General features: G+C 41.8%; 1 protein-coding gene across 2 annotated transcripts in view; it reads left to right on the top strand.

Moving 5' to 3' along the window:
• SUPT3H (SPT3 homolog, SAGA and STAGA complex component) overlaps window positions 1–20,713 on the top strand; it is a 3,063,171-nt gene that overhangs the window by 2,237,034 nt on the left and 805,424 nt on the right. The window lies entirely within an intron of this gene.

The raw sequence follows: 20,713 nt of genomic DNA, 5'->3' as shown, positions 1-20,713 counted from the left end.
TGTTTGAAACTGAATATGGATTCCTTAAATAAGTTTGCAATTAATGATTTGCTAATGCACAAGTATATTGTACAGTGTAATAAATGCTATGCATATTTAAAGGTAACAGCTGATAGCTCTCATTTGACAACCCACGGCCAAAGTGTGGTTAAAAAATTTTTTTATATAGCCCATCATGAAGGGGAAGGACATTCTAGATCAGGGAGGTCATCGTGCCTCTTTACTCATCCCTCATCAGGCCCCATAATTGAGACAATGCCCTTTTGGTATGTACCTGCCAGACACCAGAAAGCAACTGAAAGACCCAAAGTATCTCTCACCAAGAGGATCAAGGGCTCAAACAATCAATTATGCTGCCCAAAAGTTAAAACTTCAGCTCTACTGCTCAGAGGTGATCTGTGCCTGCTGCCTGTGTGTGCCATGTCCAGCCCAGAATTGAATGACATGCTGCACCTCAGAAAATCCAAATCCTGGCGGGAATCCACTTAAACTTCGAAACGAGGGACTTAAATAAATAGGACATGCTGGACTATAGGACACCTGAGATTCTCAACCCAGAGGGAATAAAAACCCTGTCTCTTCAATCCAGACCAGGTTAGGCTCCTCTTTCTTCAGGAGGACTCTGAGTGGATGGAGAGTCTTGATGGACTGGATGGAGTGGACAACAGACACTATCACTTCTGTGTCACTATATAACCTCGAAAAAAGGGCAGGGCATAGCAAAATTAATTTAAAAAAAAGCCATAAGCACTCACAATTTAAAATGGGTGACCCTAGCATAGGAGGGGTAGCCTTAGTTACCACTTATTGAACACTGGTGATCTATGTTTCTTGTGCAAAAAGTTGGATGATGTGTTTACCATTGTTAGAAGTAAATCTAGACTTGATGATGACTGCACTTGTGCAATTGGCGTGGCTTGGGGAACTGGATTGGACTAGTGAGATAAATAATGTTAGGCAAAGAACAAATAGAACACATTTAGGAAATGATGCCTTAAACAATATGAAACATTGTACTCTATGAAACAAGACGATGCCCCTGACAGTGTTGGAATTCTGGATGCAAGTATTCAGCAATCTGAGGATGTGGATTGTTTAGAAGGAAACAAAAAAAATAAAGGAAGTTTACAACAAATAAGAAAGAAAAAGAAACTGATTAATGACTGTAAAGGAAAGAGAATACATACTAAAAAGGACACTACTTTGTTATGTATTACACAGGTTAAAGGGAATGATAATATTTTTCTGTCAGAAAACCACCAGTCTACAGAAAAATGTATCATTTTTTTCCAAAAGAGAAGGTAGAAAAAGGAGGGAAGGGGCAGATGAAAAGGAAGAAATCAAAACTGAACGTGGAAGGATTGAAGGACATTACTGTAAGAAGAAAGAAGAGAAAGACAGATGTTGACTACATGGCTCAAGCTGTGGATTTACAGTGCCAGCTGGATGGGAATTTAATACACATTGAAAACAGTGGGATTAATAAGACTAATGGTGATGAAGATCTATCCTTCATAACAATTGATAGAGCACATATTATTGTATCAGAAGCTGAAGATTCTTCAGAGCTGGCCAGCAAAGATTTTCTTGTAATTGGAGATTCAGTTATTAGAGGAACTCATGCTTATATTTGCAGACAAGATAATGAACATCAAATAGTGTTATGCTTGCCAGGAGCAAAAATAGAACATGTGAGACAAGCCTTGGGAATGCCTTAATGTAAGGAAGTACGGATCTGTTTTTATTCATGTCAGTACAGTTGATGTCATCTGCAAGGATTCTCTGACTGTTAGTAGGGAACTGACAGCCTTCTTAGATAGTATAGCTTGTACTGGTGTTAGGACGTATTTTTCACAAATCACCTGAAGAAAGGATAGTCAGGTCACGGTGAATGAAAAGATTTTTGGGGTAAATACCTACATGGAAAAATGTCCTGTTTTAAAAAATAGAAATGTGTATAGCATCCGAGCTTAGTTGTGGGCATACACGTTTTCAGATAGGATGGGGTGCATTTGTCAGGATCAGGGAAGAGAATTTTTGCAGCAGATATTTTCAATATTTGACAAACACTAGGCAGGATTTTTGCCAGGTCAAAAATGTAACAGTTTACAGATAGCAACATTTGATGCATCTCTGATGGTTGTTAATGCTCAGAGCATTAATAATAAAGTATTTTATTGGAAAATTTGCTACATTCCCACAAGATTGTTGTTGTTATTGTTTGTGAAACATGGTTAAAGAACAGTGACTAGAAGCCATTTCTGTCAGGTGCTAAATGTTTTTACTGTAACTGACATTTTAACAAAAAATCAACTAGAGGTGGTGTGATAGTGATTAAAGATATTTATGAGACCTGTGATTGTTACATGTTCAGTGATGACACCAATACTATAGACTGTGTAACTGTGACAATAAAGACAACCTTGGAACATATAATAATTGTTGAGTGTATAGACCACCAAAGTCAAGTGCAGATGACCTAGTGGATTTCATACATTTCTTGCATGAAACATAGGAGGGAAGAATAATATTAGCTGGGGACTTAAATTTACCAGAAACAGACTAGAATAATAGTGATTTAACAATGTTAGTAAGGAAATTATTCACAACATATATTCAGGAATGACAGTTGCTTCAGATTGTAAAAAAAATATATATATATTAGTGGACGGTACATATTAGACATTGGTTATGTTCCTAAAGAAATTGCTGTTACTTCAAGTCAAGTTTTACCACCGTTGATGTGCAGTGATCATGGAGTTATAAAGGTTAAATTTGTTGCTAAATAATTCTGCCAAACTAAATCTAAACCAATGTACAGAAGGTTAATTACAGACTATATGGAACCAAAACAGCCACTATGTAAAACTAACTGGAGTGAGGTGTTCAGTGGAAAAATGGCAGATGGAATGTGGAAAGTTTTGAAAGAGAAACTGAGTGCAAAAAAAAAAAAAATGTTTAACATCAGGATCTAGGCGTATAACATCAGGGGAATATATTTCCATAAGAACAAGATACCTGATTAAGATGAGAGACAAAAAATATAAGAAATGGATGAAAGGTTGAACTACAACTTTGAAAACTGAAATAAGCAAGCTGGACAAAAAGATTAAGCATAGTGTGAGACAAGATCAAGAACATTTTGAAGAAAATGTATATAAAGATATTGAGCATAATAGGAAACCTTTTTTATAGATAAACAAGATGTGGAAGGAGTAAAGACACGCAAATTGATAAACTGTGTGCAGATTCTAAAATTTATTCTCAGACACAACAAATTATAATAGATATGTTTATAAAATCTTATGCAAAACAATTTAACTCCACAAAAGGGGTGATAAGTTGTCCTAGTGACATTGAGGTAACAACAGATACTGGAATCGAATTAGATTATATTGAAAAAGAACTGCTCAAACTGGATCCAAACAAAGTAGAGGGAGGAGACGGAATTAGTAACAATGACCTGAGAACACTTCAGCAAGAACTTACGCTACCATTATATCTGTTATTCACTAGGTCATATAAATATGGGGAGATTCCTCAAGATTGGAGACATGCGCTTATTAAACCTGCCTTTAAGGGAAAGGAGTAGGACAAACCCAGAGTCATATAGACCCTTAAGTCTACTTTCATGCTGTGGAAAAAATAATAGAGAAGGTAATATTGGATAAGTTATTGTCAGAAATGGATAGATTGGGACTTGAAACCATATATCAGCACACATATGTTCAAAATCTATTACCACCTGTAACATGATATTCTATAACAATATAATAGCTATGAATGAAACATTGTGCTGTGATGTAATTTATATAGATTTAACTTCAGCATTTGACAGGGTCATACACAAAACACTGATCAATAAATTAGTACAGCTAGGTATTGATGTACTCTTGATAAGATGGCTAACTGCATGGCTTACAAATAGGACATGGCAAGCATCATACAGCAACTGGACAGATTAAATCCTTCATTACATTCAGGGTGTCCCACAGGGCTCTGTCCTAGGCCCTTATTTGTTTAGATTGGATCTTTCAGACCTAACTTTTTCATCTGAGGTGTTCTACAGTCTATATGCAGACAACCTGAAATTGGGTAAACTGATTACATGAACACTCTTCAAGAGAAACCTTGACGAGTGGATGGGTAATAGAAAATACATCCCTGGGATCACTTCATTGGCTCTGCTTGACAGAGGAGCAGTTAATTAATCAGTGGGGGTGGCGAAAGCCGACACACTCTGGCTAGGCTTATAAATGCCCTCGGGCAGATAGCCTAGTACCTACCTATGAAAATATGTGTTACAGATAAGGCATGTCTGCAAAATAACTTGACTAAATTGACCATTTGGGCACAGCAGAATAATATGCTGATAAATACATCAAAAACTAGGCATATGAAATTTAAGAGACATAAATTGAAAGGTGAATATTTAGTACAGCACACACTGATTGAAACTGTAGAGTCATTTACGGTTCTAATCATATCAACCAATTGGTTAATGATAGTTAAAGAACTATAGGTTGTATAAAATGACTTATACAGTCTAGGAAACAAAAAATGATGAACTCATTGTTTTTTAGTTATATTAGACCAAAACTTGAGTATGGAATAACAATATGGAAACCCTAAAAGAAAACAAGCATGAGTAAACTGGAAAAGATTACAGTGGAAATATACCAAGAGCATCCATGGATGTGAAAATTAAGTCATTATGAAAAACTAAAATATCTGAACTTGTACAGTGTTTCTTACAGATATCTAAGAGGAGATCTTATTCAGGTATATAGGGCATTTAGAGACACTACCTCTGGGAATGTTTGGGGTTATCAAAAAGTAATAGAGAATCATCAGGCAACCTATGTAGAAGATACTATACAAATGAAAAGTGCACTAATTGGTTCTCTTACAGAGTAGCTGATGCATGGAACAGACTACCAAATTGCATTAAAGCAAGTACTAGTTTAGATATATTTAAGAACAGCCTGGATACTTATTATGGGAACAAGTGTTTTAGTGTATTGGCAAGCTAGAAGGGCATTAATGTCTGTGTTTGAAATATTTGTATGTATGTAATAATAGCAGGTTTAGTTGGGAGAGGGTGCCAAATGCCAGAATGTTGCATGTTTTGATATTGTAGGGAAGGGCATTACTTCTGTAATATTCATGCATAATAAGTGCCATTTGAAGGGATTAAGGACAGTGCTCTCAATTTTGAAGTCACTTACATATTTGGTGAGTCTAACACTGGAGTCAATTTTGACACTGAGAAAAATGCTGAAAAAGAGTGATACTATAACTGTGCTTTGAGGAGACTCCAGTGGTCACAGTGGTGAGAGTAGGAGTCATGTTCATACCTATTATGTATAGAAATGCAGCCAAATGTGAACCATGTTAATATGACTTAATCTGTGTTTTAGATCCCTGAGTTTATTTATGATTCCATGGAGGATATAATGTCAAATTCTTTAGACAGATTGAGGTATGCTGCTCTGACTTATAAATCTTCATCTAGGGCTGCATTCATATTCTTTAAAAAATCAGCAAGGTAAAGCATGCAGAATCTGCCTTTACAAAACAGCACTGAGTTAGGTCATGGAGAATGGTGTTTTACATATTATCCTAAATATGTAGTTTGATGATTTTCTCCGTCACTTTACTCAATACACTTCTAAGACTGTAGTGATTGAGTTGTGTGGATCAGTTGCATGTCTAGGTTGGAACTAAAGTGGCCTGCTTTCAGATACTAGGGACAGAGACATTTTAAAGCTCTGTTAAGGATGTACATAATGGGGTATGTGTAAGGCTATTCTCTTCTTCTTCTTCTTTCGGCTGCTCCCGTTAGGGGTCACCACAGCAGATAAACTGTTTCCATTTCTTCCTGTCCTCTGCATCTTGCTCTGTCACACCAACCACCTGCATGTCCTCTCTCACCACATCCATAAACCTTATCTTAGGCCTTCCTCTTTTCCTGTTACCTGGTAGCTTCATCCTTAGCAGCTTTTTCCCAAGATACTCTGCATCCCTCTTCAGCACATGTCCAAACCAACGTAATCTTGCCTCTCTGGCTTTGTCTCCAAACCTTCCAACCTGGGCTGACCCTCTAATATACTTATTCCTAATCCTGTCCATCCTCATCACACCCAGTGCAAGTGTTAACATCTTCAACTCTGCCACGTCAAGCTCTGACTCCTGCCTTTTTTGTCAATGCCACTGTCTCCAACCCATATAACATAGCTGGTCTCACTACCCTCTTGTAGACCTTCCTTTTCACTCTTACTGGTACTCGTCTGTCACAAATCACTCCTGACACTCTTCTCCACCCACTCCATCATGCCTGTACTCTCTTCTTCACCTCTCTTCCACACTCACCATTACTCTGAACTGTTGATCCCAAGTATTTAAACTCATCCACCTTTGCCACATCTACTCCCTGCATCCTCACCATTCCTCTATCCTCCCTCTCATTCACACACATATATTCTGTCTTAGTCCTGCTGACCTTCATTCCTCTTCTCTCTAGAGCATATCTCCACCTCTCCAGGGTCGCCTCCACCTGTTCCCTACTCTCACTACAGATCACAGTGTCATCTGCAGACATCATAGTCTACGGGGACTCCTGTCTGATCTCGTCTGTCAACCTGTCCATCACCATTGCAAATAAGAAAGGGCTCAGAGCTGATCCTTGATGTAATCCCACCTCCACCTTAAATGCATCCGTCACTCCCACCGCAGACCTCACCACTATCACACTACCCTCGTACATATCCTGTGCCACTCTTACATCCTTCTCTGACACTCCCGACTTCCTCATACAATTCCACAACTCCTCTCTAGGCACCCTGTCAAATGCTTTCTCTAAATCCACAAAGACACAATGCAACTCCTTCTGGCCTTCTCTGTACTTCTCCATCAACGCTCTCAGAGCAAACATCACATCTGTAGTGCTCTTTCCTGGCATGAAACCATACTGCTGATCACTAATCATCACCTCCCTTCTTAACCTAGCTTCCACTACTCTTTCCCATAACTTCATGCTGTGACCGATCAATTTAATCCCTCTGTAGTTACTACAGCTCTGCACAACAGCCTTATTTTTAAAATATCGGTACCAAAACACTTTTTCTCCAGGCTATTCTGATCGCATAAATTAGGCTTCTGGGTATCTCATCTGGTCCCATGGAATTGTTATTTATGACCTTACTTGAGTGAGAGTGTGTATATTGATTCTGTTATGGCAATAACATTTTGTTGTAGTGCACTATGTTTTTGTTCTTTCTCCTTAAATTTTCTTATGTGGTTGTAGAAGGCCGTTGTCACCCATCATAATGGTGGCAGAGTGACACAGCAAATAACATTGTCTCCTCACAGCGAAAGTTTCCCTGATTCGAATCTGAGCTGAGGTGTCTTTCTGTATGAAGTCTGCATGGACTGTCTTGTGTTCCCAAACTCCAAAGACATGCATTAGGTGGATCGAATACTCTAAATTGGCTGTAAGGTGTGTGTGTGTTATAAAAGAACAGCAGTGGCAGGGGTAGCCACCCTGTGGTGTGAATCTTTGCTCTAGATGATTGTCACTATTGAAGTGACACTCCAAACGCATGTACAAAAATGGGAAAAGGGGTTGTGAATGGATAAAGGCAAAGCTTTCATTTTGTGTTTTTTTAATGCAGTTGACCTTAACCTTCTTGCTTTGTATTAGGAAAAGTCTCAAGAACTTTGTACAGCCTTTTTTTTGATTAAATAATTTATTGATTTATTACCCCACCATTCTGTTTTACTGAAGAATTTTCCACCATATTTTTGCCTTATAAGGTGAAAATTTTTGATGCAGTTGTTTAGAATGTTGTAGAGGGCTGTGAATGATTCACTCACAGTTTGCAGAGGGGAATTAGTATACAATCCCAATTGATTGATGCATGGTGATTTTTTTAAGGACGCCATAGCTGCCTTTTGATAAATCCTTGTAGATGCTATCATTTCATTTGTGATTGCATTTATGCATATGAGGAGCCTTATAGTGTTGTTGTCAGAGATGAAGTGAAGTTCAGTTTAGCACAATTGTCTGTTTTTCTGATGAGATTATCCAATATGTAACAATCTGCTCCAAGATTATTAATGTTTCTGAAGTTTAGTAATTTTTGCATTCAGTTTTTGGCTGAAGCAGACTTTTCCAGGTCAGAGAAGGGGGTGAATATTTTAGTAACATTCCAAAGTCAGCATGCCCTCTATGCAGGTACTTTTGAGTTGTAAATGTTTTAATATTAAGTTCAGTTTTGCCCAGACATAAATATATTGAGGCTGTAGTACAATAGTGCATTAAAATGGTCGTATTTGCACTTAGTGAGATCAAGAAGAAATGTTGTGCTGGGGCCATATTTATCACTTTAAGTACTTGCAAGTGCTACATCTCTACTTGCCCAGTGGGAGGGAGATAAAGTATTCTTTGGCACAAATGTCAGGAAGCGCATACAGTTGTCCACACAACTGCATACATTTAAAAAAAATGCAGGGGTTGCATATTGGATGATTTTTGTTTTTTAAATAATTTTTACAGACATTATGTATGGACAGCTTGTTTTAAAGAAATGTATGCTATGGAATGCTGTACATCCAGCAAAACAAAAGAACACTTTTTTGACAGTCCCGAGGTGTGAACTCAACAGTTCTAAGTTAGTACCTCTGTTCATCAGCAGAGCATTCTTTTACTCTGATAAATCATTCATTTTCAGTTAAATTCATACCTTCATTGGGGTTATCATCTGATTGTTCTGCTGGGTGTACAGTATTCTACAGCAGTTTATTGTTGCTATATACAGTCTTTTGCCAGCAGGCTGCAAAAAAAAATAAGTTATGTCTTACCATAACATTCCATCTGAGTTGTTGATCATCTTCCAGTCATCACTGATGGGTTCGGTTCCGAGCCCTCGGAACCGAGTCGACCTTATACCAAGCTTGCGTGCACCAAAAACTCTCAAGCTAAGCTGCTACCCACAATACCCTTTGCTCAGTTACCTCAGATCGAGTTTGCATGCAACATATAGAGAAAGAATAAGCCAGAGGTCATCTCTGCGCAGAAACCCTAATACACCACAAAGACCCAGAAGATCCGCCAGGAACCTTAGGAGGGGGTAGGTGTGATGACTGGAAGAAGATCAACAACTCAGATGGAACATTATGGTAAGAAATAACTTCTTTATCTGAAGTTGTTAATCTTCTTCCCATTCATCACTGATGGGACCAAGTCCCCAGCTACTTGGAGAACCTGGGTGGCCCTTATGGAAGAACATTCCTGAGAACCATTGAGCCAAAGGTCGCTCTTCCCCTGGAGATCAGATCCAATTTGTAATGCTTGATAAAAGTATGGGGCTTAGCCCAAATGGCAGCTGCACAAATGTCATCCATGGAGGCCCTAGAGTGGAAGGCAACAGATGCTGCAATAGCCCTAGTGGAGTGAGCTTTGATTTGGCCCGGCTTAGATCCCTCTGCAAGTGAATATGTGAAGGAAATGCAATCCCTGAGCCATTTAAACAAAGTCACTTTTGATACTGCACCTCCCATTCTAGGCCCTGCAAAGGCAACGTAAAGCATGTCTGACTTGTGGAATGATTTAGTTCTGCTCAGATAAAAACGTAATTGTCGATGAACATCCAGGGAATGTAGGCAGTATTCTCCCTTGTTCGAGTAATTTAGTGTAGTCTGGCTAAGGGGACTATGGGGATGGCTGCGGCCATAAATACTAAGGCTTGAAGAATCTCCCTTGCAGACACCTTGCTTTGGCAGAGTATTACCTGAACTTGTGCCCTGAGTCTCTGAAGCCTGTTGGGAGGAAGAGAAATTAGGCTTGACTGCGTATAGAATATTGCCCCTATTAATTCCAGTTGTTGTGATGGATGGAGGTTTGATTAATGCCAGTGTATGGTGATGCCTAATGACTCCGTTAAGGCCAAGGTGTAGTGGAGGGACCTGACCAGGAGGTGCTTGGTGGGGGTGGAGAAGAGACAATCATCTAGATATGGAAACGCTTGGAATCCCTGAAGTCTCAGATGAGCTGTTACCACTGCAAGACATTTCGTGAACACTCTGGGGCTGTTGAGAGACCGAAAGGCAGAGCTTTGAATTGGTAGTAATTGGCTCCCAGCCAGAAGCGAAGGAGGCTCCTGGAGCATTTGTCCATCTTGATATGGTAATACGCATCCCGGAGGTCTAATGGGCACATCCACACACCCTCCAGCAGATAGGGGGAGGATGGATTGAATCATGACCATGTGGAACTTGGTCTGAACTACTAATTTATTTAGATGACTGAGATCCAGAATGGGCCTCCAGTCCCCTGTTTTCTTTGGCACCAACATGAATCTTGAGTAGAACCCTAATCCGCACTGATCTGAGGGGACCTTTTGGATGGCTCGTTTTTGAAGTAGCTTTCTTATCTCGGAAGCTGCCTCCTCCCTTTGACTGGGTGGAACATCGGGAAGGGATTTCGGAGGTCTTGGATAGGATATTAGTGGAATATGGTAGCCTGTGGTAATGATTTTCTGCACCCACTGATCGTTCATAATGGACAGCCAGGCATCTTGATGCAGAAAGAAACGCCCCCCAACTGCTTCCAGAGGAAAGCAATCCGGCAGCGCCTCAGGAGCACTGATATGGTCTACCTGAGAAGGAATCTCTGGAGCCCTGGTTCCAGGGACCCCCCTCTGCCCGAAAGGGATGTCTTCCATTATTGGAACCTCCTCTGCCTCTGGAGAAGTCCCCACCATGTGCGTCTCGGAAAGAACCTTGAGACTTCTTGTGCCACATTTTTCCACTCCTCTGGTTCCTGGAGAATAAACACTGAGGTTTGGAAAAGCGTAGGCCAACTGCAGACAAGGTCTTTCTGCCTTGCTCGCACCTGGCTAGTGTATCCTTGACCTTTGCACCAAACAGAGCTGAGGGACATTTAGAAAGGAAGACTTAAAGGAGTCCGTGAGGTCACAGATGCGCATCCAGGCGTGACGTCTCATGACTACGCCTGCACCTGCAGCTTTAGCTGCTCCTTCGGTTGCATGTGACAGCAACCTCATGGATGAATTAGATATGGATTCTAGGGTGACAAGTTGGGAAACAACCTTATCTCATGCTCCATGTGATACTTGACCAGCGAGAGTTCTGGAGAGTTCGGAGATAACATCTCTCTGGAGCCTCATAAAATGAGCCATAAAGTTCCGAGACCTAACCGTGAAGGTCGCTCATGCAAAGTCTCACTTCCCTAACCTGTCCACTGCCCAGGACTCTCTGTTGGGCGGGTGAACAGCAGGACTCTCTTCTGCAAGGTCCTTTTTCGTGGTGGCCGCCGCCACCGTAGTGTCTACTGGTAAGCTTCTGGACCAATGGGGCTGATCCTCTGGAGGGGAGAGTACTTTGGCTGATCTCCTGGGGATGACCTCAATGGAGTTGGGGTTCTTCCAAGCCCATTGCATGATGAGTTTAACCAGCTCATCGGCAGGGGGGGGGGTCATCCAAGAAGTAGAGGGCTGGGAGAGAAAGGCCTGCAGGAATACAGATTCCCCTGAAGAAGGGGTTGAGGTCTTCCAATCACCCCTCTGTTTCAAGATTTCCATGATGTCCCCGAAGGAGACATCATCAGGGGGCGACCGTGGAGACCCTTCCCCATCATCGTAATCTGTATCCTCTGTGAGTGACTCCTCCGGGGAGTCCGTGTGTCTCCTCTTACACACTCGTTTCCGAGGAGGTTCTTTGGTAGGAACATCCGAAGAAGACTCAGAAAGTGAAATGCCCTGAACAGGGGTCTCCTGGGCCTTGCACACTCGGAGTCCTGGGGAGGTGAACTTTGACAGCTGTGGCTCAGAGGGAACTGGGGGAATAACCAACTGTGGAGGATTGCTGGCAGCAAGTGCCCTCTCCATCACCCAAAAAGCGGGACCGCCCGAAGAGGAATGGGAGTCCGGAACCTAAGAAGACAGAATCGGAACTGGGGTCACACTCCGCTCCAGATGGACTGCTCCTGGGGAAGGAGCCTCATTTAAGCTCGGAGCGGTAGTCACCCAAGTCCAAGGGAGGAGAATAAATAGGGGTTGCTGGAGAAATAGACCCAAAGCCAGGAGTGCTATAGGGTGTAGGCAGATTTGAGATTCCCCTAGCAGTCAGCAGCTGATCAAAAAGTCGCACCACATCCAGTTCAGAAAGGCTCCTGGTGTATCTCACTGATGCACCTGAAGGGGAGTCAGGCTGGTCCAAAAAGGGGCTGCAGACTTGTCCGGCAAACGGGTCCACATTGGATGAGTATCGGGTTTGTGGTGTGTCGCAGAATGGCACCGACAATTCCAATTTTGCAACAGGTAATAACGGTATGATCGGAGCCATGAACATGCTAGGAGCAGAAGTCACTGTAGAAGTGGACGATAGGAACGGTTCTGAAGATGTTGTCGGAACCGATAACGGGGTCGAAATGGGCGAAGTCGGTGCCGATAAAGATGTGCAAATACTGGTCGGTATCGAAAACGTAATACTGGTCGGTATCGAAGATGTAGGCGGTGCCATAATTGTCGGTGCCGAGGTGGGCGCTGATGAGGCTACCTCGGTAAACTTCATTGGAGCCGAGCTCGAAGCTGATGTGGTAGTCGGCACTGAGGAGGCAGAACTGTGTTCAGACGATGACTTATGGGTCTTGTGCTTGTGACCTTTACCTCTGTCACCAGCCGGTGAAGAGGGGTCCGATCGAGGACGTTTCTTATCTGAAGCAGGAGGGGTTGAGACCTCCATCGCAGAAATGGCCTCTGAGAAAGGCGAAGCAAGCAGGCCCTTTAGAACAAGTTTGCTACGATATTCATTCAGCATCCGCTGAGTGAAACTAGCACAGATATCACACAGGGGTTTCGCCGACAAATGCGGAACCCCCAAACAGTAAACACATTCCTCATGGAGATCACTATTCGGCAGTTTACCATGTTTAAATCCCATAGTTCCCTTCTTTTCAGACATTCCAAACACACTCTCGCACACAACGGACAGAGAGAGGAAATGGAGGAGAGAAAACGTAAATACCAACAATGGTGCCATGATACCGTAAAGGTAGAAAGTTAGAGATTTCAAGAAATTACCAGCAACGGTAAGAGAGAAATACCTGTGGGTAGAGTAGCAGCAATATAGAACAACAAGAACAAGTTATAAGGAAGAAAAAACTTTTTCAACTATTAAATATTTACAAAAAAGCACTTAGCTGGAGAGCCCGATGAAATGCTGCTATATGGCTGTCTGGCAAACGAGATCTGAGGTAACTGAGCAAAGGGCATTATGGGTAGCAGCTTAGCTTGAGAGTTTTTGGTGCACGCAAGCTTGGTATAAGGCCGACTCAGTTCCAAGGGCTCGGAACCGAACCCATCAGTGAAGAATGGGAAGAAGATTAACAACTTCAGATTAAATACATTTGTTATGTTTCAAAACAAGTACTTTCATGCAAGACTTTGGCAGCAAGGCATTCTCAGGAAGATACATCAGAGTAGGTGAAAGCTTCAGTAAAATACAGAAGTAGCACACCAGATGTGGACAGCCCTCGGTACCTTCTCGAATCAGAACTTTGACAACAAGGCAGTTTCGGGTCTGAAATCATACCTGTCATTTTTCCCTGGTTTCAAAGAAAGTCTCTGCTTTTTCCTTATATTTTTGGTCTGTTCCTTGCACAATTTGCCATTTTCTGGCAAAATGTTGTGGATTGCTTTCATTAAATGATGACAAACAGTATAAATATTCACATATATGACGTTTTGCCAGAATAAATCCTGTATTAAAACAGTATTCTCTTGTCATAGCCCTAGAAATACAGCCAAATTAAAGCTGGCCTATATCTTTGTTTTATATATTACATTTTACATGCAGTTTCAGTAAGTGGAGTTTCAAGAGAAAAGAATGTTTCAGTGAAGGATACAAATGAGCTCAATGAAATAACCTTCAGGCCAAAGTACTAATAAGGATGAGACATGCCATTCGAATGTGTGGAACATTTTGTAACAAAAACAGATTGGAGACAGACACCTGCAATAATATCTTATTTAGATGGTACAAGGTTTACGAATCAAGGTTAAGGAGGCATGTAGAACTTGTAGGAAATTTACAATGTTTTAACGTTATGAGAGATGCTTTCAAGGCAAGAGTCATTTCAGATATTCAGAAGATTGAGACAAAAGTCAATTCAAATGCCCAGCAGTTCAGATATTCAAAAGTCTTTTCATAAGTCCAGAAACTAAAGAAAACAATGCTGTTTGTTTTAGTTTCACCATTAGAGAGGAAAATAACGATTTATTCTTCAGAAGTCTGAGTATTCAGTTTGCAATCTTCAGTTGCAGGTTGCTTCCATTTTTCAGCACTGTTATCTGAGACAGTTTTAATAATATAAGACTTGTTCAGATCTTGCTAGGTTACTATATTGGCGTGTACTGTATGCTGCTACTACATAATAAGCCTCCTTTATTAGTAATGATTAAAGACTTTTCTTATACCTTTTAGAATAAGATTTGGCAAAACTCCTGGTATTAAAGACATCTGGTTCAGATCTAACATAAACATTTAAGTTTCAGACTTAATATCCTTTAGAAAATTTATGTTAATGCAAAACCTTCTGGCAACTTTCTAAGTATAAAAGATGATTATTTAAAATCTGTCCCTATTTTTGGGCCTTTATCTCTTTTTTTTGTTGTTTTTTGTCCCTCATTCTTGAGCTATGAGGTTAAGATGTATTAATCTGACTTTGGCATATTTCTTCCTAAATAAAATATGACGTGTGGGTCTGATAATTGTGTTAATAGCACTATTAGTATTTCAAACTGTGTTCGCTTTGGTTTGTTAATTTAATGTTTTATGTCATCTGTGTATTGTGCTGCCTGCTGGCCTGGTTTGTGGCCCCAAAAGGTCTTCAAACTGAAGCACTTAATCGCTTGAAATTCTGCTTGCCTATGTTAGTATCCCAATTGCTACTGTGGTATTTTTTGATTCTTCTTCATACTAGCTATCCACTTATCTGCCAGTGGAAATTGCACTGCCGAGAAAAGTAAATAAATAAATGTGGCATGAGTTACATATTGATTTGCTGGCAAATATTTACATTCTGTGTGTTTTAACTGGCATGTATATTACAGTGATCAATAATTTATTAAATGCCTTTAAAGCTACAAATTACTACAGCACTCAACCTTCCTCATTACCTAGAGGAAAACAGTTTTTGTACTTACTTTCCTCACTTGCTTAGAGAAAAACAACTCTTATACTCACTTCCTCACTTGACTAGAGAAAAATAGTTTTTTATTCAGGCATGTCCAAGGGTCAGCTCCCAGTGTTCTGTAGTAATTGCCTCATGTACACAGACAACCCTCCCCTCCTACTACCCAACACTACAACCTGTGAGAGATGCACTTATCTAGCCAAACTGGAGGTAAAGCTCTCTCCAACCAAGACTGAACTTGACAGTCAAGAGGAGAAGGTAAACACTTGCACCACACCACACTCATCACATAGTCCCACTAAACCTACACCACCAAAATCCACACATAGAAACTCAAAAACATTCTCAGAGGTTCTCAATAATAATCTGCTCAAGCAACAGAGGCCTCCAAAGCAGAAGCGCAAGCAAGCAACCTCCACCCCCCAACACAACCCAAAGGACACATAGCTTACAGACTCAGTGTGCCACTCAACCACAGCCCATAAGGCAAAACAACGTACCCAACACACTAGTCATAGTCAGGCACACTGATGTCCCACTCACCAGGCTAAACAAGGAAAAGGTTACTGTCAGCTGCCTGTCAAGTGCCAGGATCCGCCACATAACGCATGCATTCAGGTCACTCCATAACAAGTACAAATATGACTCTGTCATTGTCCATGTTGATGTGAATGAGACATACCTACACACCTCCCTGGACTACATGAAAAGAGCTCTTCGATCTTGTAACCCAGGCAGGTATCACCCTAGCCCTAAGTAGCATCCTGCCATCGCCCAGAATGATACCGCAGTACAAGGACAAAATGATTGACTTCAACAATTGGCTAAGCTTCTGGTGTCATTCTAAGGGGATCCAGTATCTGTCTGCCTGGGATGACATGGTCGACAGACCACGATGCTTTGCCAGAGATGGCTTGCACCTGTCACCCCTGGGATTCCCGACACTGGCTAAGGCTCTTGCCACCCCTATAGTGCCTTTTTTAGGGACGGTTCAGATGACAAATTCACCACCATAACAGAAACAGGCAAGAAAAAAACTGAGGGTAATGCTACTCAGTGCTAGAAGTCTAAATCTCAGAATGCACTCCCTCGAGGCACTCCATAAAATGGAGACATTGATATCTGTGCAGTGACTGAGACCCAGTTCAAATTCCAGAGAGCACCCCTGCATTACCAGGCTATAAAGCATACCACACTTTTTGGCCACCTGACGTGGACCGGAACACCAAAGGCGGAGGTGTGTCCATATTTCATCAAGGATATCCACACCTCCAGGCTAGTTGCTCAGCATAATGCAGCTGAGGTTATCCAAGTGCAGCTAACTCTGGGCAAAACTGCAATCCAAATTGTAGCTTGCTACAGATACCCCACCATGCCCCAGGATTCCCACTCCTCTTTTCTTGATATACTGGAAAATGTTGGGGTTCAACCAAACACCCTAATAATGGGCAATTTCAACTACCCCACCATTAACTTGGAAATCTACTCATGTACCAACTCTTTCACTCAATGCTTTCTGGAATTCATAAATTCCAATGCCCTGGATCAACTTATCCACACCCCCACCAGGGGCAACAGTATCCTAGACCTAGTCATTACCAACATGAGTGACCGGTGTTCCACACCTGAAGTCAACTCCTCATTGATTAGATCCGACCATAAGCTAATCACCCTAGATATCCACATCCCGCCCCTACCCCCCATTAAGGAAACCACAGTAAAAATTTTCTACAAAGCCAAGTTCATGCTTCTTAAGACAGAAGTGGCGAACTTCATGACACCCACGCAGATGGACAATACAGCTACGACTGCTGAAGCCTACACAGATGCACTCTATAAGCACTTACACAAGTGCATGGATCGTGCTATCCCAAACAGAACCAAGATGCTATCCTCAAAAAAAAAGGAAGCCACTCTGGTGGTCATCTGTCATAAACAAACTCTAGAATAGAAGAAAGAAACTGTTGCAAAAAGAGAGTAAACTCCCATGAGTGGAGGAGTTCCCTGGTCAGCCTCAGTAAGAAGCTGAGATCCCTTATAAGATCCTCCAAAGCTAGCTACGAAAACAAAATCGCCACTGATTCTAGGGACACCCACAAAGCATTCTATAGCTATGTCAAGAATCTCAATGGCAACACCCAGATCTGCTCTGAGTTACAGCACAACGGTACAGAAATTACAGAACCAACTGATATTGCTAACATCCTGTCAGATAGGTTCAGTGCTAACCTTACCCCACTCTCACCCCTTAAAGGGCCCACATCTATACAGGAAGAATGCAAAGTCCCTGTAATCACAACTACGCAGGTAAAACCTGCACTCTCTAAAGCCAAAAACACAGCATCCGTGGGACCGGACAACATCCCAGGCTGCGTTTTACATGAACTTCAGAACGAACTGGCTCCCCACTTAAGCACCATGTTCAATCATAGTCTCACATCATGCTTTGTGCCCACTGAATGGCGCACAGCAACAGTTATCCCACTCCACAAAGGGGGAGCTACCACTGATCCCGGGAACTATCACCCTATTAGCCTAATGAGCCTGGTCTTTAAGGCCATGGAACGTATCATCATGGAACTCATAAACAAAGACATTGGTAACCTCCAAACTCTGGACCCCACCCAGTTCGGGTTTGTGAAAGGCAGATCATTCCTCCTGAACCTGATTGACTTCTTTGAGGCAGTCACCAATGCTGTAGACGAGGGTAAGGTGATTCACACAGCCTATTTTGACCTCGCCAAGGCTTTCGATACCATCCCCACATTCTGGAATTATAGCTAAACTCACTAAACTAGGTATAAATCCCTATGTCACAAGATGGGCTGCCAACTGGCTCACTGACAGAACCCACACTAATGTTGCAGACTCCAAATCTGACTTCAAACCAGTGACAAGTAGAGTACCACAGGGTTCAGTCCTGGGACCTCTCCTGTTTGATATCTACTTCTCTGAAGTACAGGATAACACAAAAGGTCTTTGGCTAACAAAGTTTGCAGATGACTGCAAACTAGGAACCATAGTTTAGTCCCCAAATGATGTGGACATCCTACAGAAAGGCCTCACTGAGACAAATGCCTGGTGTCAGAGGCATGGCCTCAAGCTCAATGCCAAAAAGTGCATTGTCATCCCCTTTGGTAAAAACTCTGTACCCATGAACTACCACATAGGCGGCAGTCTACTTAACACCGAATGTGTGATGAGGCCTTGGGAACCATGTGGACAGTAGTCTCTCCTTTGATAATCACATTGCCACAGTAGTCAGGAAATCCTTCTACGTGGCACACCTCATCAAGGGTTCTCATCCAGGAAAAAAGATCTCATTGTTCCCTTCTACTCGACACTCATTAGACCCATTATAGAGTACAATGCCCCTTTTGGAATGTACCTCACAACACTTCTGCAGCAGCTGGAAAGGCCACAGAAGTACCTCACAAAGAGGATTACTGGCCTCAAATAGATGCCCTACACTGACCATCTCAAACAGCTCCAGCTTTACTCCGTAGCATATCGCCTACTCCGAGGTGATCTCTGCCAAACATATAAAGCTATGTCAAACCCAGAGCTATTGGACATGCTACACCTAAAGAAATCCCAATCCCTCCAAGCTACATGCTCTAGGGACTTAAACCTTGTCACCACAATAAACAGGACATGCTGGAGGGATAGATTCCTGTCCCAGAGACTTCCCATACTCTGGAACAAGCTACCCATCTATGTCAATCAAAGTTCCTCATTAGCACTCTTCAAGAAAAATCTTGATGAGTGGATGGGAAATAGGAAATGCACCCCGGGGATCACTTCTGTGGCTCTGCTCGAGAGGGGCACATGAAAATAACTTTCTTGGGTGGCGTAAGCTAGGGAACATTGTTAGCTAGGCTTACTTAGACCCTTGGGCCGATAGCCTAATACCTACTTATGAACCTATAAGATGCTGCTGCTCAGTTTCAGGAGCCTAAATAAAGTATTACACTCCCTGCAACCCCTCCTCACATGCAGGAATATAGACATCTGTGCAGTTTCTGAGACATGGTTAAAAGAAGCAGTGAATACCCCAATGGTGCAAGGTTTCAGTGCCACACTTTTAGACCAGTAGTTGCACAGACAAGGGCTAAAAGTGGAGGTGTCTCGATATACATCATTAGCGAGCATACCTCCAATGTGGTCAAACAGGATGATGTGATGAAGTTTTTCCATGTGCAGATCACTGTAGACAAAACCCCTATCATTTTCTAGCCAGCTATAGGTCATCCTCCATGCCCCAGGAGGCTCATAATGCATATTTGGCCCTAATGGAGACACTTACCATCCAGTCTAATACCCTACTCATAGGTGACTTTAATTACCCCTGTATAGACTGGGAATCCTACACAGCTGTAAATCTACAGGCACAGAGATTTCTTGACTTCATAAATACAAACACCCTTGACCAAATAGTGAATATTAATACCCTACTCATAGGTGACTTTAATTACCCCTGTATAGACTGGGAATCCTACACAGCTGTAAATCTACAGGCACAGAGATTTCTTGACTTCATAAATACAAACAACCTTGACCAAATAGTGAATACTCCCCACTAGAGGCTCCATCTCCATAATGGACCTCATGCTGACAAATATGGGAGAACACTGCCCCCTTCCCATGGTGTCGTTTCCTCCCTGGTAAGGTCCAACCATAAAACTAGCTGTCTCCTTTGAAATCAAAATCAGCTCCATAATCCCATTAAAACCAGTAACATTTAGGAACTATTCCAAGGTGAATGACCTTTTATTAAGTGATAGTTTGTCAAAATGCATTGCCCCTCCAAACTTAGGTAACACAGCAGCCTGTGCTGAATTGCTGTCAGAAACTGTGTACAACCATGCCAATGGCTGCATAGAGGCTGCTCTATGTAATAGAAGTAAGCCCAAGACTAGTACCAGAAACAAACTGCCCTGGCAGCACCCCAAATTAAAAAAGATATACAGCAAAAGGAAAAAAATATATAGCAAAAATCAGGAAGGGTAATTCCCATGGCGATAAAAAACTCTTCCTCAAACTAAATAGGCAATTAAGAGGGCTAATTAGGTCAAGCAAAGCAAATCACGGTTAAGGCAGCCTTCCAGGTGAAGGATAACCATAATCCCTTCTTTAACTATGCCAGAAACCTCAAGGACAACACAGCAATGTGCTCAACTGGTGGTTAATGGTGACACATTTACTGAGCCTAGTGATATAGCAAACTTGTTAGCAAACAAATTCAGTTCCAACTTTACTTCTGTCTTACCCACAACCATTCTCAAGAAAAACCTTCAAACATAACCCCTCCAGCTATAACTAGGGAACATGTACTAGCTGCACTCACTAGAACCAAGAACACAGCCTCAATGGGCCCTGATAACATCCAAGGATGCCTCCTGAACAGACTAAAATAAGTCTAATCAGGACCCCTGGAGTCATTATTTTACTATACCCTTAAAAAAAAGCTTTGTGACATGACAGTGGAGAACAGTG

Source organism: Protopterus annectens, chromosome 2.part1 (assembly GCF_019279795.1).
Source record: "Protopterus annectens isolate FY-2018-M chromosome 2.part1, PAN1.0, whole genome shotgun sequence".
Taxonomy (NCBI): Eukaryota; Metazoa; Chordata; order Ceratodontiformes; family Protopteridae; genus Protopterus; species Protopterus annectens.
The sequence above is the reverse complement of the archived record's forward strand: the minus strand, read 5'-3'. Positions and strand labels throughout refer to the sequence as shown.